Genomic DNA, 26,899 nt, shown 5'->3' on the forward strand with positions numbered 1-26,899 from the left:
CTCTGTAGTGTTCCCTTTGCCTCTTCAACTCCTGTCCCTGCTTCACTAAGTCAGTACTTCTGACATGTGCTGTCATGGCACCATGGTCCTGCCCTTTGAAGCAATTGCCACAGCTACAATTTCACATGTCTTGATTCGTTAAGCATTTATTTATAACTCCAATCTCAATGTATGTCAGTATTTACTGAGTTAATGTTTCAATAACCAACACCCTCCAATCTCCCCGATTTTCAACAAGGATCTACTCTGGCCACACTCCATTTGTGATGTCGTAATATGAGTCCTTGTTACTCTGCTCTGCATGTCAACTTCCTTGCAGGATCCAGGCTGAAGGATCATCGCCCTTTGGGCTATGCCATTCCTGAAGCAGAGAGAACACAGCAGTGGCAGGACCACGCGACAGCTCTATCTCCCAGCAGTCTCATCATTTCTGCCCACATTCCATTGATCAATCAAGTTCATGTCCTGGCCCCAGGAGCATATGGAAGCCTCACCTTTCTACAGCGTGGAGCACTGCCAATTCCAAGCGAAATCCTAGTGCACAAAGATTGTCTGATCTTCCAGGTGGAGCCAATAACAATAAGATAACGCAGCACCTCCCATGTAAGGCAGGGTCATCCCTGAATCCATCAGGATGTGCAGATGGGTGGGACACCAGAGGCAAAAGACAGAACGATAGAGGATCCATCCCAAGCTTTGCGGCATTTACCCAGTCTGGATGGTCAGGGCACGGGAGAGATTAACACAGGAGACTATGCTAATTAGTGGCCCCTGCAGCGCCGCCCTATAAGCTTGAACAGAACTAGGGTCCTGCAAGGAGCAGGAAGGAGAGAAAGGATACGAATGGACAAAGGTCTCTGCCTTGGCAATGAGGAAACAGCCAAACAACCATCAAGCCTGCTCCTCCTGATCTTTGTGTTCATTTTGTCCCTTTGTGCTGGTTACACCTCCTTTGACCAAATATGTGCAGGCTTCTTTTCTCCCGCCTCACTCTGGGCTTTCCCTTCTATTTCTGTTCTGTTAAAATTACCCAAGACTTCCTGTGCTGTTCGCTGACCCATATCCTTTTAGGAAAATGATGGAATCTTTTTCTTTTGTGAGCCAGACTTGTAGCAGAGGAAAAGGCATTTCTAACCTGATTTTACTCAGACAGAAACTGACAGTCCAAACTTATGAAGTGACTCAGTCAGCATGTCACATCAAGAGAGGGTCCCCAGGGCTCAGCACACCTTCTGCCCCGGGCAAGTGTCCTAGTCCCAGCCCACTGGGTATGACCCGCTGGAAGCAGATTCAGCTAGCTATGGCCAGGGTGTAACTCAAAACGACACATTCCAATTCTCACTAAGATTAGGGTCTCACAACACCTAGGAGTGAGAAGAACCAGCCCCTGTCCCCTACCCTATTCCCACCATCACAGGAAGCCAGAGCAGGCACTGCACTGAAGGACTGTGTCCAAATCATTTTCCACTTGCCAATTCTAAAAGGGGAAAGATCCAACATCAAATTTTCTACAATTTTGGGCACTGTCACTCCTTGTACCACATTTGACCCGGACCATGATGGGTATCAAGCGACAAACTGGACCAGATTCGGCAGAACAAAGTTCCAAAGTGCAGATATGAAGGGTAGCTGCTTACACAGGCAAGGGAGCTTTTGCTGGGGTAGCCTCCTGAAAGCGTTGACAATTTCATCTCTCTGAGCTCACATCGGGGAAGTCGCCTATATTACCAAGATAATACTGCATTAAGCGAGATTTTGTATTTGGTGTATTTAATGAGCAAGCAACTCCCCGAAGACCTTTCAATAAAGCCAGTAAATTTAACAGGAGAAACGCGTCAATTGGCTTTGCCGCTCTGGTTAAGAGGGCCGCTGCTTTCTGCTTTTACAGACCCTGGCGTGCATTATGCTAAGAAAGCCCTGGAATCAATCTCCGAGAAGAGGGCTAAAAGGTGGGTGCAATTAAGTGGCTAACGCGCAGCCTCAGCCGCCCCAGCTGAAATGATTATTTTAATGTAAAAGCAATGATGTTGATGAGAAGTCACCGAGTTGGGAAGCCGCCCTCTCGCTATCAGAATGTCGCTGCCCTGAAGGGTCTCAGTGAGTCAGGCTGTTCATAAAGGCAGGCCAGAGACCAAATCAAAGACTAAATGCAGAAAGGTATGCTGCGCCCCGAACAGAGCGCTTGAAGGAAATTGATTTATGGAAAGCAATATTATGGGTTTTGACAAGGGAGAGAAGATAAAATATTCATATGGACCATGCCTTGAGTGGTGAGTGCAGGCCACCTCGGTGCCCTTGCAGAGAGGACTGGACAGAAGTGGAGTATGGGGTACAGATTTTGGGGTGAGCAGTGTCCACTCTAAGGGGAGATGGGATCTGGCTGTCTTTGCCATCTTTCTGCTATGGTTTAAAGATAGCTTGTGCTCCCAGACTCCAAAGTTAATGGATTAAGAGGATGGAAATGTAATTCCACTATGGTGTTCAGAAAATGTTTGGAAAGTGACTGTATTAGATTAGATGGCTACAGCAGAGGCTGCATGACTGAATACGGTTGCTTTATCGAGAGACCTAGATCACACCCACAGGCACAAACTCTCCCATCGTGATGTGGTACAGCCAGGGAGACCCTTGTAAGAGCCTGTGTGGACCCCCAGACTTCAAAACCATAGGCCTCTTTTTTTAATATAAAGTAACCTGCCTCAGGCATTTCAGTATAGTAACGCAAAACTGTCTGACATGTTGCCACATACATGTGTCTGCTGAGAGAAAACAGAAGCAGGGCCACCATTCAAGCCCCTCTCTAGTACTCAGCATTTCTTCCCAGCTACTTCCCTCCCCTTCTTTGCTTCTTCACACTAAAAACTTCTCAGAAGAGCAGTTGACACTTGTGGTCTGCTCTGCATGCTCATCGGGGTCCTCTGGTGTAGGGACTCCACTCCACTCACCACTCGCTGTTCTCAGAGAGGATAGAGTTCTGCCAGTGCAAAACCTGATGACACTCCACACTGCGCTGGCTGTCTAACTGTGTTTTACACCTCCAGTCTCTCCTTCTTTCCAGTATTGTATTTGGCAATCAATTGTATATTTGCTCAGGGTGTCCATGCCCCTATTCTCCAGAAGATTGTGTTTCCCTACCATGTGGACTCCAGGTAGTCCTGGAGCTGGCTTTGCCCAACCCAATGTGGGCAGGGGTGACATGGGTCACTTTGGAGCAGAAGTTTATAGAAACAGTGTGGGGGTCTGATGTCCCTTCACCTTTGCCGTGAGATGAGTGATATAACAGTGAGAGGCTTTGGGGTCAGGCTGGGCCCTGGAGGAGAGCAAGGACTGATCCAACAGAGTTGTATCACCTAAACTGTTGATCACTGTTTCTGTAAGCCACTGATATTTGGGGTTGTTTGTTCTGCAGCACCATAAACACACCCTGACTAATACAGAATCCCCACAGCTCCCACAGAGCCACACTCCTGTGGGTTCCCACTGTTGCCGCTCCCTGTCCCCTGTCCTGTTCCCTGCCCACCCTAAACCTGCTGGTCCCTGTGGCTCATGTCCAGCCTGCTGCTCCTCATTCTCCTTCTGCCCATTTCACTGTCTCTCATGACTCCCCATCCAGCACTTGGGCCCAGATATGTCAGCCATGCTCTTACCTCCTGAGTGTGCCGCCTCTGAATGCATCCGCTGAGTGTCTCATTGGCAGCCCTGGGCCACCCTTTCCCTCCACACTGCCTGGGTGACCCCTTTGTCCACTTGGTCACCAGATTGTCCTTGACATCTGTCTTCCTTGGTAACATCTGAGCAATCAAGCATCACAGGCAATAAATATAAGGCCCTACATCCACTTCCCCTCTGTTCATTTGCTGCTACTTCCTTAGCTCTCCCATTGATGGCCACAGGCTCTGAAGACCTTTACTGTCCCTTCCACCCTGGTCTCCCATTTCACCCTCTGCCACCCAGCCCAGACCAGAGCTCCTTTTAACACTGTGGGGAGAGCTCACTCTCAAAAATGGAGCTGGAGAGGTTGAGTTGCTGTGCCTGCCAAGGGCCCCCATTGCTCCTCACCAGGACCCACGAGGTCCCAGGGGACCCACCAATCCTCAGCCTACCTCATTCCTGCCACCCTCGATCCATGCTTGTGCCAGACCTCACTGCTGCTCCTACCCCTCTACCTGGACTGCTTTTGTAAGCACCAACCCTCTGTGCCCTGCATAAGTCCCACTCTCTCTTTAACACTCAGTTCAGGCACCATCTCCTCCCTAAAGCCCTCCTGTACCACCCCACACACGCACATGCACACGTGCACACGCACACCCCACAGGGTTCCATGCTCATCCTCCAAGTCGCCAGGCACATCCCCAGCATCACACTCACACACTGAAAACACCATAACTGTCTAACATCCCTCCTTTCTTCCTGATGATGCCCTTCCTCTGCCATCCTGGCATTTGCAATGTGTCTGCCACACAGGAACTTCAACGTGGGGATTAAGTGTATACCTGAGCAAGTGAGTGAATAAAGTCATCACTTTGTGTATCATCTGATTTTCAGCCATGTGTGACTCTAGAGGCCCATACTACACACCACTCCCTCCACACTTTAAGGTGTTGTTCCACAGCGTCCCACAACCCCAAACCACCTCAAACACTTGGAAACATCCTGGCTTCGTGAGTCTGCTGCCACCCAAGACAGCCACACAACGGGCTGGGCGAGGCTCCTGGGGTTGTCATCTCTGTCTCACTGCCTTACTGGCTCTTGTATCCAGGAGCCACATCCCTGCGCATGCACAGAGGGACGGGCATCAGGTACCTGCTATGCGCAGCACTATATGGCTTATCAAATCCCCACAGCAATCCACCAAGTAAGTGATTAGTAGATCCCTTTTATGCCTTAAGAAGCTACCCCAAGGTGGTGAGTCAATGTCCCAAGGACACAAAGCTTCTAAAAGTTTAAACTGGGATTCCAACGCAGACAGGGGTCAGCCTACAACAAGCTTACTCTCCACCACCTTGCTTGTGTACACACAGGAGCACAAAATGTCCTAGGACTAGAGTCCAGGACAGATAAGGATGGTTACCTTGGCTTAACTTACCCCATCATTTTGGCTTAAGACCTGACCAGATCATTCTTCCAAACATTTGCTGCCCCGAGACCTGGGCTGTGGAGGAAAGATTGGGCTGCAAGTCCCAGCTGGGCCACTCCATCCATGTGACTAACCTCGCTCACCTGAAAGAGGGGCTGTCACTACAGATGTTGGAGTGAGAATTCCCCAGTGCCGTCAGGGGCACCCCATGGCACAACTCCATCCAGGAGTCTCCACTCCATTTCCATTGAGGAAAAGGCAGAGACACGAGGCACTCACACACTTGGGCTGCCTAGGAGACACAAGCAAAGGCAAAGGCAAAGGCAAAGGGTAGAAGAAACTATTAGTTTAGTCTATCCAGCATTACAAATGGACTTGGTCACTGGTGGTTGTGACATACTGGAGACAGCCTGGATTAGATGCCAAAATGTGTAACCAGTTCTGTCAAATCAGGTATTAGGCTGCCTGGTGTGGGGAACTGTGCCAGGGCATGGGTAAACCAATTGATCCAAGTGGGTAATCAGGTGCTAACAGGATCCTCCACTGGAATCTGTGTTTTTTTTCAGGACTGGGGATGGAGCCCAAAGCATACTGAGATACATCCACAGCCCTTTTGTAAATTTTATTTTGAGACAAGGTCTCAGCAAGTTAGCCGGCCTGGTCTTGAACTTGTGATCCTCCTGCCACGCGCCACCACACCCAGCTGGAATCAGTGGTTTCGTGTTGTTTTCCTTTTATCCATGCAGGCTATTCTAGCAGCCCTACTCCATACCTCCCGCTAAAGATTTACCAACAAATACAAGAAGGATGCTTTCCATTCAATGGGAACTCAAGCGAATGAGAATGTGGCTGACACACAGATGACAGAAAAGATGCAGCCAGCCCTGCCCGCCCTAGGCATGTGAATTGTGCCTGGGGGAGCACGCTCTGGGACCCTTCTCCCATCCTCGAGCAACCCTGCGCCACTTCCTGGAGCCTCCTCCTTCACCCAGCCCTTCTCTCCTCGAAGTCCTGCCTGCCCCATGCTGCTCACCTGGGTGCCGGCCCTATGCTCAGCACACCCTGGGCTGGCAGTCTTTCAGGAGGGGCCAGACCCTGAACTAATGATCATGGACCTTTATCATTTCAGCACAGAGGAGCACGCAGGAAAAGATCAGGGTGCTGGGGGAGCTTCCTCCAAGGAACTTGTGCAGACTGTTTGAGGGATAGCAGCAACAGCCACTGGGAAAGGACAGGGGAGACAGGAGGGGTGCAGGGATTGGTTCCAGGTAAGAACAGCATGTACAAAGCCCCAAGGAGAGAATTTGATGAATAAGCCTCTAGCCTACTGTTAGGGTTGATACATTGTGTCAACTTGGGGAGTCTAGAGGTTTGGCTAAGTGACTCAGCAGGAACCCAGGGTGCTTACTTTGTATACATCCTGAGCCTGTGGAAGAGGAGGGCATGGAGATTATGTGAGAGCTACACGCCCCTTAGGTGGGGGTAGCCTGTTTACAACATAAGGGAGACAAAGAGGCTGTTTGCCGCCATTCCTCCCCTTTTGCTCTGGCTGCTTTTCTGTTCAGCTGCCATTCCCCTCTTTGCTCTTGTTGCTTTGCTATCTTCTGCCTTGGAGCCAGCCAAGTATGGACTGAAACCTCCACAAACTGTAAGCTAAATAAACCTTTCCTTCCTTCATTTTGGGCTTTGGGTATTTTGTCTCAGCAACGAGAGAAAAGTAAACAAGACACCTACCAAGAAGCGTGTAGCAGTCAGCTTTCCATCACAATAGCAAAATGCCCAAGACAGACTACTTATGAATGAAAGGAGGTTTATTTGGCTCCTGATTTGGAGGTTCAAGGAAATGGCACCAGCAGTGGCTCAGGTCTGATGGAGGCCTTCTCGCTGGCCTGCAATCACATCATGGTTTGCAGTGGTAAGGGTCATGTAGGGGCAGCAGACCACATTCTAAGCCAGGAGCACAGGCGGCTGGGGCCAGGCCTGCTCATTTTATGACTTTCTCCCCAGGGCACATCTCCAGTGATACCAGGACCTCCCACTAGGCCCTGCCTCTTAAAGGTTCCACTACCTCCCAGTACCAATATGCTGGGAACCAAACCTCCAAATACGATGGACACATGCATGGGGGGGGCACCAAACCATGGCCCAACCATAGCAAGAGGAAGTGAATTCAAACTCATCCCATACGCAGAAACCAGCTCCCTCCACTACCACAGAGGCTCACAGAGAGGTGATTCATAAAAGCATAATTTTTTTTTAAATGTTCTGGACAGGGTAGACAGATGCCCGCAGCACAGGGAGGGAAGGTCACATGAGCCAGGATCCTCCTAAAGGACTGAATATGGAAATTGTCCTTTAGGATCAGTCTTTTGCTTCAACCCTTTCCAGGTCTCTATCTCATCTTCCAAATGGACATTGTCCATCCGTGTTTGATGGGGCCCAGAAAAGATAATCATCATGAGCGCACAAAGCACTTCTTTTTTTCAGTGCTGGAGATTAAACCTAGAGCTCTGCACATGCTCAGCAAGTGCTCTAGCACTGAGCTACATCCCCTGCCAGGAACTTTTTTTATAAAACAGCCCAGCTGTTTTTATAAAACAAGCATGGCACAGGGGCTGTGCTGTCCTCGTTCCATGGCTGGGACTCCTGCAAATATTCACTGGGGAAAGAAATCTGCCATGAGAACACAAACCACTATCACATGGACTGCACAGGAACACAGGTCTGAGAATCCAAGCAAAGTGGCTCAGCAGAATGACTTCGGGAAGCTCAGTTGCCAAATCTGAAAAGTAGGGATAGCAAGAGTCCCTGTTTCAAGGGGTTAAGGCAGAGATTAAACAAAGAGTGCATTTAAGATACCATAAAGATTTGAGGCAGCAATCACTATTATGGCCTGGTATCCCTCTGAGCTGGCATTTTTGAGATGGTGGAGCCACTGGTTCAGTGCTACATAGTGTGTCGCCTGTCCTTTGCACCCAGTGTAACAGCCAGCGTCGGGACTCAGGCTGCATGCCAGTTAGGAGTTAGAGAGGGGCCCAGGAAACTCACCTTGAAAAAGCTGGAGGACAGAGCTGACTGCCCAATTTTAATGTAGGAACATTCCTGTTTCCTGCCTGGCCTCGCCTCACTGTGGGAGCCCAGTTCTAGACTCCCCACAGAACCAGCCTCTGGCAAAATCTGCTGCAATCATTCCAGGAGCCAGAAACAGAGAGAAATGTTATCAACGGCAGCTGAGCCAGCCCCGGTGGACACGGGCTGAAGAGGACAGTCTCAGCCACAGGACAGCGGCCACAAGCTGGAGTGAAGGGGATGGCAAAGGCAAACAGGAAGAATCCAGGACTGCGCGCATGCTATTTGTTAAATCAAAGTGAAAAATGGAAAGCCTTGTTAAAGTGACCACACCCACTCTCCAAAGACGTCCTAATACAGGTAGGGCAGAAACGGACGTGAAACCCAGAGGGGAAATGATCCTGGGTTTTGGAGGACAGAAATAAACACATGCCTCCTTGTGTGTGTGTGTGTGTGTGTGTGTGTGTGTGTGTGTGTGTGTGTGCGCGCGCGCACCTGTACACATTATATGCATGCTTAGGGGCAGCATATAATAGTTCCCTGGAGAGTGTGAGCTGGATATGGCAGCAAACAGGGGAAACGTCCCGAACACGTCCTGAGGAGGTGGCGCTTGCCTGGGCTGGGCACATAGTAAGAGGCCACGGGTCCACCTTCCCACCTGGACTTCCCACCTGGCCTTCTCCCTTGGTCTCCTCTGTATCTTCTCCCTCGACTATCTCTGTGTCTCAAGGTCTTTTATTCTGTTTACTTCTAGGTCTCTCTCTGGCTCAGTGTTTTCTCTCCCCATTTCTCACCGTCTCTGTCCCTGTGATCACTGTCTCTCTGTCTCCCTACCTACTCTCTTCCTCCCTTTCTCCCGCCCTCCCTCTCTTTTGCACTCCATTGTTCTCTCCCTCTCTCTCTCCCTCTCCCCTCCTCTTTCTCTCCCCCCTTCCCAGCCCCTCCTCATTCTCCTCTGGTCTCCCTCCCTAACAAGCCCACCCTATCTTCACCCTAAGGATGCCTCTTCCTCCAGCCCCGTGTCTGCGGCTTGTTCTTCCTTTGTGCTGAGAGAGGTGCCGTCTTCCAAAAGAGAGGAATCCTCTGGAGATGTGGGTTTCCAGGACTGAATGCTTAATTTCACGTTCCTGCTCAACAAGGGCAAAGATTCAAGCCACAGTGTATCCCGGCTTATCACACCAGCCACCAGCCTGGTTCAAAAGCTCTCCTCTCCTCCTCCAGCGGGGCTCCGCTGTCCCCCGACAAGGGGCACATCTCTGGGATGTTTCAGTGGTTTTGTGGCTGCTGTGAGGCACATTTGGTGGGGAAGGCTGGACGATCCAGGCAGGTCCTCATCCCCTCAGCTCCCAGAGAGCCCGGGAGGCGGCCAGCGACAGAACAACTCCTATTCCGACAGGCACTTTTTTTCCTGTTCTGGTCTATTCCAAGGACCAGTGCTCACTGGGTCCCATTTCTGTTTAGATCTGGTAACAATTTGAAGAGAAAAAAAAAAAAAGAAAACCTACATGGGACTCATGGAATTTCCTGAATGGTTCAGGTGAATGAATGCACATAGAATTTTAAGCCCCTCACCGCTATGAACTTGCTGACTTCTTATCATGTCACCCCACTTTGCAAATAAAGAAATGAAGGCACAAAAATGTTATGCACCTTACCAAGGCACATGGCCGTGCAAAGTGAATTTGGACCCAGCTGCCAGCCTGAGGGTCCAGCTGTTAAGTGCTTCACCCTGCCCGTTGGAGCTTTGAGGCTGGGCTGCCTCTCTCTCAGCTTTTCTGCAGGGCTGGTTGCCTCCTACCTGGCTGGTCTCGGGGCAAAATTCTTTTCAGGGAGCCTCTCAAAAAAAGGCATCCCCACAAATCCCTGAGGGCACCTTACTGCTTAATTCCTTCAAAGCTTATCATGCTAGAGTAGGGCGTGGTAGTATACATCTGTAATCTCAGTACTCTGAGAGGCTGAGGCAGGAGGATTCCAAGTTCAAGCCCAGCCTGGGCAACTTAGTGAGACTCTGTCACAAAATAACAAAGGGCTGAGGCTGTAGCTCAGTGCAAAGGCTCTGAGTTCAACCCCCAGTACCACACACACACACACACACACACACACACACACACACCAGGGGATGGAAGCTCATGCAGGACAAAGACCTGATCTGTCTTGTTCACAGCTGTGACCACAACATCCAGGACTCCAGAAAGATTCAGGTGTACCACAAAACACAAGAAGGGTGAGACGTGGGCTTGAGCAGTAGCATGGAGAGCTTGTCAGGGTGTTTCAGGAGCAGACGCTGGAATAAGGCATGGGGGTATAATGTGATGGTGGGGCACCGAGTTGCCCTATACCATGCATGCCAAGAAGGACTGGGATGGAGATGGGCTGGAATTAAAGGCCTCGAAAGCCAGGTTAAGGAGTTTAACATTTCCAGCAGGCAGTGGAGAATTGGCAAGGGCATTAGAGAAGGGGCGTGCCAACTGCTCTGTTTGGGGACGGTGACCTGGCAGGGTGAGTGAGGCTTGAGGCCCACAAGACACAGCTGAGGACCCTTCCTGCCACAAGGGAGCCAGGAGCTGGGGGAAGAGGTAAGGGCAGAGGGGGCCGGGCAAGGTCTCTGGCTCACTGCGTCTGGATACAGGGATAACGGTAGCTGTGCGCCATGGCAGGAGCAGGACCGGGAGGGAAGGAGCCTCGGTGGTCTGAAATTGCCCAGATGCATTTTCTAAAAATCAGAGCAGGTCAGGATCTTTGTTTTCTATTTTTTCCCTGCCCACTTCAGGGCAATGAGGAGCAGATTGTGTTTCCAAACACATCAGAAGAATCTGCAGTGGAAGTTGGAAGAATAACCCCAGGCTTCTTGGTCTAATTCTCAAGGTCAACTGATATCATTAGAATAACATGAACTCAATTTGAGTTACAGCAGGGAAATCATGCTAGGAAATATGGGTCACTCCTCACCGAGTAATGAAGCTGTTACCTCACGCTATCGGAAACGCGCTCTCTCAGAAGCCTGTCATCTGTCCGCGCCCCATTGTCAGGCTGGCTTTTCACAACGGAGTCACCCACAAAAACCAGAGCCCATGTGGAGAGAAAGAACTGTGACCCGGCTGGGACCCGCTTCCCTGGCTGCAGCCTCGCACCAGCCAGGAGAGCGAAAATGTCCCTGAACAAAGGGCGGACTCGTTCCCCTTGGTTTTCATTGAGAAGTTTGCTTTATGAGTCTTGAAATTTTCTTTAAAGGCCACTGTGGGAAATGAGACAGATGGAAGGACCCTGAGGTCACAGAACACACAAACTCCAGTACTGGTTCCGGGAATATCAACACTTAGCCTGGAAGGGCAGCTCTGATGGTAGCTGGTGTGGAAAGTAAAAGATGTAGGTGATAAAGCAGGGTCGCAGGTCAACATGCAGTGGAGTGGCAGGACCCCCTCTTGTGAAAGGTCTGCTTCTGCCCAGCAGGAATGTGGCCCAGTGTGTGCGGCAAGGACTCCCAATATGTCAGTGAAAACCAGAAATTCAGAACTCTAGGTGGCATCTCTTGTGTTAGAATTTGGGCAGCACACTAAAAATGCATGTTTCTTGTGACATGTCTTGGTGCTGGTAACATCCTGAGACTGTGAGTCTTTGTGGTGGGGGAGGATGTTCAATAGCCTTACCTCCCTGGATGCCAGAGGCAACCCCAGCTGTGACAACCAAAGCGTTTCTAGACATTGCCAAATGTGACCAGAAGGACAAAAATACCTCCCAGTGAGAACCAGTGCTCTGAGCGGCAGTCGGGAGAAAGCCACAGTTTGAGGCCCAAAAGTTGGCCAGGGGCCCTTCACAGGCCTCCGGTGCCGTGTGCTGGGACTCTCGAGGCAGGCCAGGGGTTATGTGGGGTGATGGGAGGGAGGAGCCATCGAGACAGGTTGGGGATGGGGATGCAGCTCCAAGTCCCAGGAACTCATCAGGCAACCCATACAAATGAGTTTCCTCCTCCCAGCCTCTGTACTCCTGAAAAAAATAGAAATATCAGTTCTGTTCCTACTGCCCTCCCAGGAAAGTCACCAAAGTAATGGTTTGCTGTGTGCAAGAGCCTATGACAGAAGTAAAAGCGTTTTACAAAAGTGCAGTGGAGTCAATGTGTACAAACATTCATCTCCTCCAAGTTCGGTTAAGTGAGTTCAGCCCAAAGAGAGGGACAGAAAGACAGACAGAGGCAGAAGGGCCTTTATTTACCATAACACCACAGCTAAAATGGCCAAGAAACAAAACATGATAAATTCTCAGGACCCATGGATTCCTAATGATTTGCAGGATTCTCAAGGTAAAGTTTATTCCAGGAAATCATACCTTACATGATCATGCCATTAATCTTAAGGAAAATGTGGCTGGGTTTTTTTTTTTTTTCCGCTCTGAAAAAGTGACTAAAAAGCATCTCCAAATAAGTCATGGCAGCTTGACAAGCCCGTTCCACCAGCAGTGGGCAGCAGAAGCAGGAGGGAAGAAAAGTTTGCTCTGAACACCTGGTGGAAGCACAGCCTCAGGCCTGCGCCTCCCCCACTGCCCGCCCTCCTTCCCGCCCTCCCTGGAGCAGAAGGGAGGCAGCGAGCTCCCGAAATAGCCTTGCTCCCACGGTGAGACAGGAAGCTCCAGCCCCACGCCTGAAAGCCACCATGCAGTTGACACAGGGAGCCCATCGCTGCCCCTGTCACTTACCTTGGGGAACTTGCAGCCTCCCACAGCACCTGGGAGGTGGTGCAGGCTGGGGTCTACCAGGACCATGTTCCCCAGGGACATTCCAGGGACGACAGGGTGGAAGTTGGTGACCTTTCATTCAAGGGCAAGCGGCTCTTCTCCCCATCTGTCCCTAAAACCTCTTGCTCTGGTCTCTCCATCCCAGACCCAGGGGCTCAGCTTACCCAAAAGCAGTGGGGCCTATAGTTTTCCTCGGGAACCATTTGCCAAAGAAGAAATAAATTCTAAAACATGCAAAAAGCTGTAAAATCTAAATTATTAATTATTCCAGGAGCCATATTCTAAAACCCTTTGCATATTTTTAAGCAAAATGATACCAAACAATAGCATTCAGCGTGAGCTGAGTAGCTTAATCTACTGGCATGATGTGGACCAGGACCTGGTTGAGCCTTAGGTCAGCTCCCAAACATACTCCTCTCCCCTCCTGGGGGCAAAGCTTCTCTTTTCTAAAAGGGGTGGTGATGTGTCTAAAAGGGGTGGTGAGGCAGAAAACCTGCAAGACCACAGAAGACTCTTCTCCCTGGACCTGCAGGGTGGTCTCAGAGACCCCAGGACACAGCCACTGTAAAGCCAGTCCCCTGGAGCTGTTCAGTTTTAGCTCAGATCTACATCCCTGGGGGCATCCAGAGGCCAAACCTTAACATTTAACTGAGTAACCCTACAGAAAATCCCCAAGCCTGCAAATTACCTGAGCTCTCCCCCACCTCTGGAAGTTTGATAGAAGATTCCGGTGCAGGAGTTGGGAACAGGGCCTCTGGACCAAGTCTTGCCCTTTCTTACAAAGGAAACAACACTTTCTGCAACAATGCCATGACCAAAAGTAGAGAAAAACAGGGTAGTCTGAGAAGGCCATTTTTATTAAGAGGTGAAAACAGAAAAAGTACATTTTCTTGTGAAAGAAACTCAGTTCTTTGTGGAAGAGAAACCCATTGTCAAAGCCCTCCGTGCAAATCCAGGATGCCTGCCTTTTCCCTGGCCTCCCTACTCACAAGCCCTGAGCCAGGACCTTCCGGTTCTGACAAGTGATTCTCACTGCCCTGCCTCCTTGGCAAATCACACGTGGCCAGTGGAGGGCAAATGCCGCCAGCACCAAGGCAGCAGCCCCTGCCCACTGCCTGCTGGTTCCCCAGTTGGCAGAAATCTCTTCCCACAGTCGGTGGGCAGAGTTGTGTTTATTTTGCAATTAACATAGAACAAAGGAAGTGGCAGGGGGCTTGGGGGTGGCGCCTGTGGCTTTCTGGGACCAGACTTTTTGCCTTGCCCCTCGTTCTGTTGGCTCCAGGTCTGAGGAGGGGGCCAGCAGGGAAGTCAACGCCCTCAACCATTTCACAGGGATCTATATCTTTTGTCTGACCAGGCCACCTGCTGTGGAAGATGGGCCCCTGATTCCAAAAGAGAAGCAAGGGGCAAAGCTCTGCCCACTGCTCCTCGGGTTTACTCAGGTCTGGGGTGATGAGGAGACATCCACGGTGACTAACTGAAGAGGTCATTGAGGGACCAGCAAACCAAGGCACTCCCTGCTATCCAAGTCTCAGAGAGAAACCCCTGCAAGGGCTTTGTCGTGCCATCTTCAAAGTGGGCCCTATGGCCCTGTGCCCTACACAAGAACACAGCAGTCCCCTGCTAATAAAAACAGGGAGATTGGGGGGCTCAGGAGGTATTGATACAACAGATAGGGCTTGAGTTACCCATGGTAAACAAAGCAAATTATATTTACTTCCACAGGAGCTTGAGATTTTGACAGCAAAGAGAGACTTATGGTAGAGTTGTCGCTGCATTTATATTTAATAAATTTAAGAGAGAGATGAAATAGACTTTAGCGAGGCTAGTGAAATATTTATAAAAGCACACCGAAGCCATGTAAGGGAGAGAGAGGGAAATAAAACAGCTCGCATGTGGGATCAAATTGAGCAAGCCAGCTTTTAACCTGACAGCTCCCAAACACTACGGGCAAGAGAGCTGCCAGCGGGCCGCAGATGCACCACACCTGAGCTAGCCGGGGAAAACGGGGGAGGTTCGGGGATGGGAGGCGAGGTGGGGACGGGTATGTGTGCAGAGGCACGGCCAGCTCCAAGTGGTCCAGCGCAGCTGTCACACCTGCCCAGCTGCTCAGGTGCGCCTGGCACCTTGCAATGCCAGCCTGATCATGTTCTCCCGCCCCTGGCCCATGTCCAGTCCAGCCTATGGCCTGGAAGGAGCATACAGCGGTTCTGGGGAGGCCTCAGACAATGTGGGGCTGAACATCCTGGGCTTCGTTCTCTTGGGAAAGCCGATCTGTCTCTAAGCCACTGTCTGAGAAAAGGCTGGTCTTCCCTTCAAGGAAGGGAAATGAGTTAGATTTGTTCACCTGTAAATTCAGATCATTTTTTTTAATTCACAAGTAATATATATTTATGATAGAAAAATCAGAAAATAAAAAAGCAGGAAAGCTAGCAGACATGCAAACCCCATTATCTGTACTCTCAAGTACTGGTATCATTTCCAGGCTGGCTGTGGACCATTTTGCCAGGGGATGGTGTTGATACTAGGGAGGATCACCTCAGAGCACGCTCTGCTCACTGCCGACATGTTACGTGGGACATGCTACCCACTGTACGTCGCTTCCTTTACCCTCTTTTCCTGTCCTGATGCAAATCTGAATTCATCTTGAAGCCCATTTCAATCTCATCTCCCCAGAAAGACATTCACCAGAGCCTGGTGCCACCCCATCCATCCCCCGCTGGTTCTCCTTCCTCTGATTTCCCATGTCATCCTATAAGTGACTACACCGTTGTTCATGTTTTGACTAGTGTTTGTTGCATGTTGGCTTTCCTTCTCCTTTAGCCCTCATGGAAATTCCTGTGTGGTTCTTCTTTTTCCCCTCTGCCTTCCAGGGAGGGCATCCTTAGTACAGTTTGGGTCGTTGGTGGGCTCTGGACAACACCCAACACACAACATGCCCATAAAAACATCTTTTGGTTTCCTCAGTGGGATATGAGTCATTTCTGCTCTCCCTTGGGGAAATTCACTGACACTTGTCCATTTCTCCCAGGAGAAGCAGAAACTACTTTCCAGTTTACAGACTAATTTGCAGAAATTGGTTTGCTAAAAGCCAATCTGCAGAAAACCAGTTCACCATGTAACTGGCTGGTATGTTTGGGGAAGTTTTGTTCCTCCACCATAACTTTTACCCTACTCTGCCATTTTTCTCCTGCTGACACAGGAACGGTCCCAAAGATCTGCCTCCCCAAACCTCCACCGGGTCTTTGGACTTCAAATGGCTGCAGAGCACTCTCCGGACTGCCTAATATGTGCGTCTACACTCCAGTCAGCAAAATCAACTTTGTTAATAAACTTTTCTGCAGTGGATTTTCTGAGTTCACACAGATCCCCATCCAGTCTGGGCAGAAGGTTTGGTGTCTGCCTCCCCGATCCCTTTGGCACCATCTCCAGCATCTTCTCCTTTGCCCCAGCTCCACCTAACTATCCTGATCCAGACCTCCCCTCATGCGACTCATCTGAACACAAACATGGGGTGGCTGGTATTACAGAGGCCCAGAAGAGGTGGTAAAACCAGGATAGCAGTGGGCCAGGCCCGCGTGCTATTGGAAGCCTCCCAGAGACTCTCTAATGAGACACCTAACAGATACTTAGATCACAGGGGCCATAAACAGCTGCCTGGCCCCCCTTCCACATGTTATGTTCCCTTCTCCAGCCAGGCCCAGCCTCTCTCACTAGGTAGAGCCCAGACCACCTCCTATATCCAGGCCTCTGCACAGGCTGTTCTCTTGATCAGGAGTACTCTTCCCCTCCTCCCCGCTGCCTGCTTTAAAAATAATGGGTCTATTGAGGTATGATTTACACACTATAAATTGCACGCATTTAAAGTATACAGTGAGACAAATGTTGACACTTAGGAAACCATTAGCACCATCCAGGTAACATGTCTGTAACCTCCCAGCTTGCTCCTGACCCTGTCATCCCTCCCACTCACCCTTTGTCTCCAAACCCAAGCAACCCAAGTAATCTGTAGATTACTTTGCAGTTTCTAGAGTTTTATATACTTTGAATCACATGCTATATACTCTCTTATGTCTGTTTTCCTTCACTGATAATTTGTGGTGGGATTCATCCATGTTGTTGTACAGGTCAGTAGCTCATTCCTTGCTTCTGCTAGATAATGTTCCACTGTCTGATGCACCACAGTTTCTCTGTATACCTGATCGTGGATTCGGGTTGTTGGCTAAGTCATAGCTATTAAAGGTAAAGCTGCTGTGCAAATTGGTGTATACAGTTTTAGATGGGTGCTTTCTCTATTGCAATCAATAAATAGGAGCAGAATGGCTGGATTACATGACAAGAGTATGTTTGAATTTTTAAGAAACTATCAAACCTTTTTCAGATTAGCAGTATAAGAAAGTTCTTGTTTTTCTAAATTCTCATCAGCACTTGCTCAGTCTTGTAGATTTTCACCATTCTAATACATGATTAGTGGTAGATCACCAAGCTATGAATTTGCATTTTCCTATTGACTAATCGTGCTGAGCATCTTACCATCTGTTTATTGACTGTCCATGCCTCTTCTTTGGTGAAGTATATGTTGAAATCAAATGTGTTCGCCTTGGCAGCACATATACTAAAATTGTTGAAACCATTTGCCATTTTCTATGGTTTGTTTCTTACTAATGAATTTTAAATTTTAGTATGCTATAGAAAAAAATCCATTGTCAGATATACAATTGAAAATATTTTATCAAATTCTGTAGTTTGTCTTTTTATTTGTCTAATGGTGTCATTCAAAGAAGATATGTAAATTTTTTATTTTAATAAAATCTAATTTATTGATTTTTTTTCTTTTCAGTTCCATGGTTTTTATAGTTTTTCTAAGACATTTTTGCCTAATCCAAAGTAACAAAAATTGTCTACTGTTCTCTCCAGGAATTTTTATAGCTTTATATTTTAGAGTTAGCTCATGGCCCATTTTGTGTTAAATGTTGAATGTCTAGGTTTGGATCAGAATTAGTTTACCTTCTACAAGGATATAATATTGTTCCACCACTATTTGCTGAAATGATTATCTTGTCCCATTGAATCATCCCTGCACCTTTGTCAAAAATCAGCTGAGAGAGAAAGGGGAGGTGAGAGAGACCTTATTTCTGATTTTTTATTCTGTTCCATCCGTCTTTGTCTCTCTTAAAAGCACCAAGCTCTCACGATTACTATGGCTTTAATATAGGTTTTGAAATCAAATGTTAATCTTTGACTTTTTCAAAGTTGTTTTTGTTATTCTATTCCCTTTTGCATTTCTAGATGATTTTGGGAATCCTCAACCAAATGGCTGCTGGGATTTTGGTTGGGATTGCTTTGAATCCATTGATAAGTTTGGAGAGAATTGACATCTTAAAGCTATTGAGTCTTTTGACCCATGATGGACAAGGCATAACTCTACTTATTTAGATCTTCTTTAATTTCTTTCAGTAATGTTTTGTAGTTTTGAATGTACAGATCTTCCATATTTTCTAAGCATTTAATATTTTATATCATTATAAATGACATTTTTAGATTCTGATTGCTCCTCAGTAGTATATAAAAGCATAACTGTGTATTAATCATGTGTCTTGCTACCCTGACAAACATCTTTATTAGTACTAGCAGTTGGTTTATAGATTCAATTTTATATATTCCTATATAGATAACCATGTCATTTGCAAATAAGAATACTTTTACCTCTTCATTTTCTTTCCTTCTTTATTACTATTGTTTCCTATTTTCTGGCTGTAGCTTCCAGGGCAGTATTCCACCACTATTTGCTGAAATGTGAAACAGTAAGAAACTATCAAACTATAGCCTTGTCTTGTTCCTGATCTCAGGAAGAATGTATTCAATCTGTCATCACTAAGTATGATGTTACCTGTAGGTATTCTGGTTAAACAAGACCCTTTCTATTTCTCTGCACTAAGCTACATTCCGCATAGCCCTTTCTAATCCTCACGAATTTAGGTTTTTAAAAATCAAGAATGCATATTGAATTTTATTAAATGCTTTTTCTGTATCTATTAAGGAGATCATATATTTTTCTTTCCTGGTATGTCAATATAATAAACTACACTGATTAATGCTAAACTATCTTGGTCATGATATATTATCTTTTTTATATGTCATTGGATTAAATTTCCTAAAGTTATTTTAAAGAATTTTTGTGTCTATGTTCATGAAGTATATTGGCTTTAGGCTTTATTTTCTTGTAATGCCTCTGTTTGGGTTTGATATTAGGCAATGTTAGCTTCATTGGATAAAGTGAAAATATTCCCTCTTCAATTTTCTGGAAGAGTTTGGGTGGAACTGGTATTATTTCTTTCTTAAATGTTTGCTTGAATTCACAAATGAAGCTGCATTGGCTTACAATTTTCTTTGTGGAAATGAAATTACAAATTTGATTATTTTTTTATCAAGATAGAATAATTCATCTTCTCAGATGTGACTTTCAAAGGTTTTGTCCATGTCAACTAAGTTGTTGAATTTATTGACATAGAGATATTTATAACATCTCTTTCTTATCCTTTTAATAGTCATAAACTCTGTGGTGATGTCAACTCCTCCCTGTTGATTTTGATAATTTCTGCTTCCATTTTTTTGATCAGTCTGACTAGCAGTTTACTATTTTTACTGATCTCAAAAAACTAATTTTTTATTGATTTTCATTAATTTGTTCTATTAATTTTCCATTTTCTACTTCATTGATTTCTACTCTAATATTTACTATTTCCTTTATTCTGATTACTTTGAGTTTAATTTGTTCTTCCATTTCTAGTTTTTAAGGTAAAAAAAATGAGGTCAGAGGTTTGGGACCTTTTCCCCTTTCTAACAGAGGCATTTAGTACTACAAATTTTCCTGTAAGTCCCATGTTAGAGATACTCCACAAATTTTGAAACAATGTGTTGTCATGTTCACTCAGTAAAAAATACTTTTTATTTTTTCTCTTTTAATTTCTTTTTTAGCCCATGGATTATATGGAAGTGTGCCATTTTGTTTCCAAGTGTTTAGAGACTTTCCAAAGATCTTTCCGTTATTCCTTCCTAATTTTTTTCCACTGTAGTTAGAGACTAGATGGTGTGATTTAAATCTTCTTTAAATTTATTGAGACTTATCTCATGACCCCAAATATGGTCTATCTTGGCCAAAGTTCCATGTGCCTTTGCAAAGAATGGGTATTCTGCTACTACACGGTGAAATGTTCTACAAATGTTAAGTAGGTCAAGTTGGTTGGTAGTGGTATTCTAGTCATTTATATTATATTCTATTAGTTACTGAGAGATAGTTGTTAAAATGCCTCATGATACTTGTAGGTTTGCTTATCCTACAGCCCTATAAATTTTTTCTTCACATTTTTGAAGTTCTGTTAAACTAGGATTATCATATTTTCCCTTTGTATTGCTCTCTTCATTATCATAAAATAACCCTTTTATTCCAGTAATATTCTTTGGTCTGAAAACTCCTTGCCTACTTTTTCTTGATTACTGTTGGCATGGTGTACTTCACCTATTCTTTTCCTTTTTACCTTATTTGTATCTTGCATTTTAAATGAAGTACTTAAGCTTTTCAGTATCTGGAAAGAAATCTGTACTCTAATTCAGTTAAAAAAAATTTTTTTTCACTAGCTGTAGAATTATAGTTGACAGTTCTTTCACTATTTTAAAGATCATGTTCTACTATTTTCTTCATTTCTTGTGGTTGAAGTTCGTTAAGTTTCTTGTATCTAAGCGTATAGTTCTCAGAAAATTTGGAAAATTTTGACTACTGTTTCTTCAAATGTATTTCCTGACTCTTTTTCTTTGAGAAACTCTTATACATGTGCTTTTGGCCACCAAATGTTGCCCTGTTGCTCATTTCTGTCCTGTTTTCTATCTTTTTATTCTTTTTGCTCTGTTTCATTCATTTTGAGTAGTTTCTATTGCTATGTCTTCAAGCTTACCAATATTTTCTATTGTGAAGTATAATCTCCTGTTAATCCCATCCAGCATGACCTCAGCCATTGTAGTCTTCATTTATAGTATTTTGACTTAGGTCTTTATCATTTCTTCCATGTCTCTAACTTTGTAAGCACAGGTAATATAGTCATAACTGTTTTGATGTTCTTACCTGCTTATTGTAGCATCTATATCTGCTCTTGGTCAGTTGTGATTGAAAGATTCTCTTCTTTCTCACAGGCCATATTTTCCTGTTCCTTTGCATACCTGCTAACATAGAAATGGATGCCAGACATAGTGAATTTTGTCTTTCTGGGTGCTGGATACTTTTGCATTCCTCTACACATTTTTTGTTCTGCATGCACTTAAAGTACCTGGAAGCAACTGGATTGTTTGAGGTCTTATTTTCAAGATGTTAAGTAGCACTGGGACGGTGCTTGGTCTTAGGCTAATGATTGGCCACTACTGAGGCAAGAGCTTTGTGTTAGTCAGTTTCATGACCTTAACAAATATCTGAGATATAAGTTATAAGAAGACAAAGTTTATTTTGGCTCATAGATGCGGAAGTTTTAGCCTGTAATGTGTTGATCCTGCTGTTTTTGGGCCTGTGGTGAGGCAGCACGTTCTGGCAGGGAGCGACACTTCCGACTTCATAGCCAGGATGTGAGAGATAAAGGGAAAGAGACTGAGGGCCCACAGTCCCCTTGAAGGGCACACCCCTGATGACCTGCAGTCCACCTACTAGGTCTGCCTCTATAAGTTTGCACCACCTCCCAATCGCTGGTGGAAACCAAGCCTTTACTATGTGGACCTTGGGTAATAGGTACAATAATACCTCAGTTCACGAACACTTTTGTTTGCAAACAATTTGGTTCACAAACAGAAGTGTTTGACAAAATTTTGTTTCTGTTTATGAACTCTGCATTGGGTAATGAATACAACCATGGTCATCTTTCCCACATGAACACAAATGTGGCCTTCTTTTCCAGAATCATGGAATAAATTCAGTTCATGAACCAAAATACCCCTATACAAGATCAAAATCATAGCAACATTGAGTGCTCCACCCAAAGGTCTGGGAATTATTCAGTCCTCCAGTCCAGCTGGTGGGAACAGGCACTGTTCCTAGGCTTATGTGAACACTAGGTTCTCATCACTCTGCTCCTTCCAGTGGTTCATTCCTGAGCCTCAGGTAATTTCCTCACTTGCCTGTGTCTGCTGACTGACACTGTAGACACTGGCACAGAGGATCCAGAGTTCTCTCTTCTTTCAGATCCTCTTTCCTGTATATTCCAGCCATTTCGGTCTCCTGACTCAGCTCTGTCCCCTCAACTCAAGATTCAACCAGTCTTTTCCCCTGGTCTCCTTCCCTGTGATGTGGCTTGGAAACTCTCTCCAGGCAGAAAGCTGGGCAATCATAGAGCTCCCTTCATCTGACTCTTATCGCTCAGAGAACACTACCTATTGCTTCTTAATGTCCAGCATCCAGAAAATCACTGATTTATATGTGCTGTCCAGTGTTTCCCTTATTTCAGATGGTCAGGTCAATTTGGTCCATATTATTCCAGCTTGCCTGGAAGTAGAAGCCCCCTCCTAACAGCGAATAGGCCTTTGTAGATCAGCTCAAATGCCCCTGCCTACGGCCAGCCTTCCCTGATGGCCTAATGCACATGTAACAGGAGTTTTATGCAGGAAAGAAGGCAGGGAATATATTTGAATAGTGGCCAAAGTTTTCTGAATTTTATGAGAACTATGAGCTTATAGATCTGAGAAGCTCAATGAACTTCAACCATAAGAAATAAAGAAAATAGAATAACATGATCTTTAAAAAAGTGAAAGAACTGTTGACTATAATTCTATGTTAACGAAAAAAAATATTTTAAATGAAGCAGAGTACAGATTTCTTTCCAGACACTGAAAAGCCTAAGGACTTCGTTTTAAATGTAAGATACAAATAAGGTTAAAAGTAAAAGGTTGAGTAAAAGTATACCGCGCTAACAGTAATCAGAGGAAAGCAGGCAAGGTAGTTTTTAGGCCAAAGGATATTATTGTAGAAGAAGATTCTTTTAGGTTAATCAAGAAGCCAGTGCAGGGGCTGGGGATTTAGCTCAGGGGCAAAAGCGCCTGCCTGGCAAGTGCAAGGTCGTGACTTCGGTTCCCGGTACCGGAGAAAAACCAAAAAAAAAAAAAAAAGAAGCCAGTGCATCAGAAAAATGTAAGCCCCCATAACCACACTGCTTCCACTGTCATAATGATGTCTCTATTGCTATACCTTTATTTATCTATATCTCAGCTAGTCTATAGGTTCCTACATTTAGAGCTGTATGCTTTGTTCACTACACTGTCTGCACATATAGGTGCTTCATTAATGTCAACCAGCTTGAGCATGTTTTAGTTCAGAAGATTAAAACTTTAGGGGCTGAGGATTTAGTTCAGTGGCACAGCGCCTGCCTGGCAAATACAAGGTTGTGAGTTCGATTCCTGGTACTGGAAAAAAAAAAAAAACTTTAGAAGGGATTTCCCCCCCCCACCCCCCGGCATCCAGTCAGTACTGGGACCTAGAAGTTCCATCTAGAAAGAACTGAGTGTGAAGTGTCCTGGGGAAGGATGCTGACTCACCAGTTGGATCCTGAAGTTCCCCAAAGCCACAGGAGGCAGCCAGTTAAGCCACGGTGCACCCAGAGCAGTTTGCAGGTGAGAGTTGCTGGGGAAACCAGAAATTTCTGGCTGGGCTTGCCAGGGATGCAGAGAAGCTCAACTCAGCGGGTATGCAGCCTGTAGTCTTTCCAAACTTGGGACTCCCCAACGTCCAAGAAGCTGGGAAGGGCCCCCAGCCCAGACAGTTTATAAGTGAAGCAAGTTTGCAAAATGACTAGATTTCAAATGATATTCTGGTCTGTACTTAGTGAGGGGAAATAAAAAACTCTCTTTTCAAAGAATGAAAAGGCTTCCCCACCCTCCCCTTCCTTTCTCTTCTATGACGGCATTTCCATAAGAGACACTGCTTGATGGGCCTGTTCCCTTTAAATTATTTTCTAACGATCCAGGCAGTCACACGCTCCAGCTGCCTCTCCTTGGCTTACCTTTCCTTTCAATTACTTTCCTTCTTCCGAGGAACAATGGTCGCTCAACCCCTCCCGGCTGGGACTGCCACGCTCAGCGCCTCTGCGGCCAGGTGCCCAGGCTGGGCTCCGGCTTTGTTCCCCTGGCCAGACGGCCAGCGTTTCATCTTCCCGTCTCCCCTTTCTGTGCCATTTAAACTTTAACCTGGTAGTAACTTTGCCCGCCTTGATTCCCAATTCAAAGGCTGGCGGATGAAAAGCCCTCCCCTCGGATGTGGCTTGAAAACTTCACCCTCACTCTCTCTCTCTGTCTTTGAACTGCCTTGGAGCCTTTTTGCCCAGGCTGTTTTATTCTCCCTGGGCCTCTGGCTTTCAGGCCTGGGGGCTTACGAAAGGCAGCAATGGGGACTTCCTGCTTGGGGCTCTGTAGGACAACAAGTCCTCTCGGTGGGCAATTCACGTGACCCCCTCCCCACACACGCCACCCCACCCCAGGGACCTCAGAGCCGAGGCCTCAGTCCCCAGCCCCCAAGCAGCCCCCCTCCGGCCCAGCTTCCCTTCACAGGCCCCAGACCCACAGCAACTTCAAGGCTTCCAGCCCCAGGTGGGTCTTCCAGAAACTTTTTCCTTTTCAATGCCAGGCGGGCCACTGGCGGCCCTCAGATGTCAGGCAAGGCACAATGAGCAAATTCTGTCATCATAGAAAAACTCAGGTAGTTGAGACCAAATGGGACAGTGGGGAAAATGAAGCAGAGAGAGGGCTAGCAGTAAACCCCCAAGCAGATACAACTTCTACTCATCCTCCAGAGCAGGCAGCACGGCTGGTCGAGTCCCCTGAGGTCCCTGGGGTTAGAAGCTCAGGTGTTTTGGTGGTTGACTCTCCAGAGCAGTCTCTGTATCACCCTTGTTTCTGTGGACAGAGGTACAAATACTGAAGTGTGTGGAATGGTGCTGACCCCTGGAATCTAGGGATATGTCTTTATTTAGAAACTAGGTTTTTGCCGGTGTAATTAAATTGAAGATCTTGTGATAAGGAGATCATTCTGGATTATCCAAGGCGGCCTTTAATCTTGTGGCAAATGTCCTCAGAAGAGACACACAGGGAGGAGACACAAAGAGAAGTGGAGGAGGTAATGTGACCCCAGAGGCAAAGAGGAGAGTCACGTGGCCACAGCCAGGGAACACTTGGAGCCCCAGAAGCTGGAAGAGACAAAAAAGGCATGGATTGTCCCCTAGAGCCCAAAGGGATGGCACAGCCCTGCTGACACCTTATTTCAGAGTTCTGTCCTTCAGAACGGTGAGAGAATAAGTTTTGTCATTCTCAGCCACCGAACATGGTAATTTAGCTTTGGGAAACAAATGTAAGTATACAGAAGTAAGAATGGGAATTTTGTGAGCCTTTACTCTCCTCAGCAGAGCCTGGTATGAGTGATGGCCCAGCCCAGCCCCAGTCTCAGAGGATGTACTCATGGCTTTCAGCCAATCACAGCTGATGACTCTAACAGCTCTCAGACAATCACAACTGCCCCATGACCCTAACACGTGACTGGCTTAAGGTCGGGCAGGACAGTGGGCAGGATCACCCTCCGTCTACCAGCATGAAAGTCTGAGAAGTGCCCTGGAATAGAACGCCTTCCAAAGGGACAGCCACATAGGCCCACCCAGCTTTATAACAAAGGGTTGAGCAAGGGACAGGGAGGGACAGGGTTCTAGAGTTTGGCACCTGGATTTGTCTCCTGACGGTAATCTAGATTCATGTTTCAAGGCCTTGGGAGCAAGAGGACCTGACTACAAAAACTGAAAGTATGGTTAAAACACTAGGGCCAAACGGTACTGCTCTGGGGGCAGGCCACAGGACCAGAGTAGCAGAGATGGGGAATCAGAGTTTTTCCCACCATAGTTCTGGACAAGGAGGATCCAAAATGTGGGGAGCCTTGGCAGCTTGACAGGGCCAGCCCACCTGCACTGGGTGCTCAGAGACAGCTGCGGGGCCAGAGGGAAGGAGGGTAAACTTGAGACAGCCAGACCAAGAGGACCCAAGGTGTGTCCAGGTGACATCACGATGCCTAAGGCAGGTACAGAATCCAGTGGAAGCTGACAGCCCCCGATGCCTGCAGAGGCAGAGACCGGGTACCTCCAGTCACTTCTTAGGCAGCAGCGTTTGAAAGGTGCCAAACCAGACTCAGAGAGGCCTTTCATGGGCCACTTGGTAGGTGACACACGTGCTTGTAAGGTTACATGAGATAAACCTGGAGGGCCCCAAAATAATCAGATGACATTTTGAGTGTGTTTCTAGGAGTACTGCAATATTTAGCAAAAACAAAAGCCACGTAAATATAAATCATTGCTGTCAATGCCTCTTTGTGCCGTAGGCTGCTGTGGCCTGGCAGATACAGGGCACAACAGCAACAGCATCAGTTCAGGCCAAGCTATTCCATGAACCACCGTGTGGTTCTCAACCCGGGGAAGCCTAGCATGCCTTGGAGTTACCCAAAGGCTTGTGAGAGATACCATGGCCAGCCTCAGCCCCACCAATGATATCAGTAACACCAGGTAGGGTCCTTTTTGTCCAGAGCTGCTCAGAAGACACTAGTTCACAGCAAGGGTTGAGAACCACTCCAGTCTAGTGTGCTCTGCCCACACTGGGCAGAACCCCAACTTTCTTCCAAACCGGGGATCTCAGTTTCCCCAGCAGCTCTAACAAGAGAGATTAACTCAGCAACTTTGCAGGACCTACCCATCTCTGCCGCAGTGTGCAGCTGGTCAGTGGGAAACACATCCAAGCCAAAGATGAGGAAGAAAGTAGAGAGGTGGGGGAGGGTAATGGCTGCAAAAGCCCCTCCTCCCAGCCCCTGTCATAACCATGGCTCAGGCCCTGCTTCTGGCCAAGACTGAGGCTTCTGAGGACCAGGGCCCTTGGGCTGGAAAACATCTCTCATCAGGAAGCAGGAGTCACCCTGTCACTGCTGTGCAAAAGCCACTCATGGGCCTGCACAGGTTGAAGGACATGCCTTCT

The sequence above is a fragment of the Chinchilla lanigera genome, unplaced genomic scaffold, assembly GCF_000276665.1.
Source record: "Chinchilla lanigera isolate Chin_1 unplaced genomic scaffold, ChiLan1.0 scaffold00032, whole genome shotgun sequence".
In the NCBI taxonomy this organism is placed as follows: domain Eukaryota; kingdom Metazoa; phylum Chordata; class Mammalia; order Rodentia; family Chinchillidae; genus Chinchilla; species Chinchilla lanigera.